Raw genomic sequence first — 851 nt, forward strand, 5'->3', positions numbered from 1 at the left:
CCATTTAATTGTTGCAATCTTTTTATGGGTTAGATAGAGAGGATCCTTACGTGCATGTCAAAGATTTCTTAAAAATTTGCCCAGCATTTAGATTTCAAATTTTTTCTGATGAGTCAGTCAAACTAAGGTTATTCCCTTTTTCATAAAAAGACAAATCAAAAGTTTGGTCAAATTCCTTTCCCACGAGGTCTATAACCACATGGGATCAACTTTATAATAAATTATTGTTGAAATTTTTCCTATGTCTAAAACTAATAGTCTAAGGAGAGAAATCTCCGAGTTTTTTCAAAAAGATAATGAAGAGTTTTATGAATGTTGGGAAAGATTTAAAGATTTATTATTAAAATGTCCTCATCATGGTTTTGAAAAATGGAGACTTGTAAAATATTTTTATGATGGTTTGACTCCCTCTAATCATCAAATGATTCAATCTATGCATACTAGAATTTTTTTACAATTTCAAGGGCAAGAGGCTTGGGACGCCCTTGAAGATTTATCTGACAATTCACAACAATGGAATTATTTTGATCCTAGGTCTAGGTCAACTAATTAACCCAAAAGAGGAGGAACTATGAAGTAAAAGAAGAATTAGACTTAAGAACATCCTTAGACAAATTGGCGAGAAAAGTATAAGCTTTAGCCATAAGCCAAATATATATTCTCCAACGCAACCCATAAATGATGTTTGTTCTATATGTTCTAATCCTTTCCATAATGTCCAATCATGTCCTTCCTACCAAGAGGCCTTTTCTGAGGAGGCCAATGCTCTTCATGCTTATGGAAAATCACATGATAGCCCATTTTCATCCACTTATAATCCAAATTGGAGAAACTATCCAAACTTTTCATGG

At 32.8% G+C, this 851-nt stretch overlaps 1 non-coding gene across 1 annotated transcript; it reads right to left on the minus strand.

Annotated features, from left to right (window-relative positions):
* Positions 1-256: 256 nt before the first annotated feature.
* LOC133807608 (small nucleolar RNA R71) lies at positions 257-363 on the minus strand. Its single transcript, XR_009879511.1, has one exon. It is a non-coding gene; the product is annotated as a small nucleolar RNA R71 (small nucleolar RNA).
* Between the last annotated feature and the right edge of the window lie 488 nt (positions 364-851).

This window comes from Humulus lupulus, chromosome X (assembly GCF_963169125.1).
Source record: "Humulus lupulus chromosome X, drHumLupu1.1, whole genome shotgun sequence".
Lineage (NCBI taxonomy): Eukaryota > Viridiplantae > Streptophyta > Magnoliopsida > Rosales > Cannabaceae > Humulus > Humulus lupulus.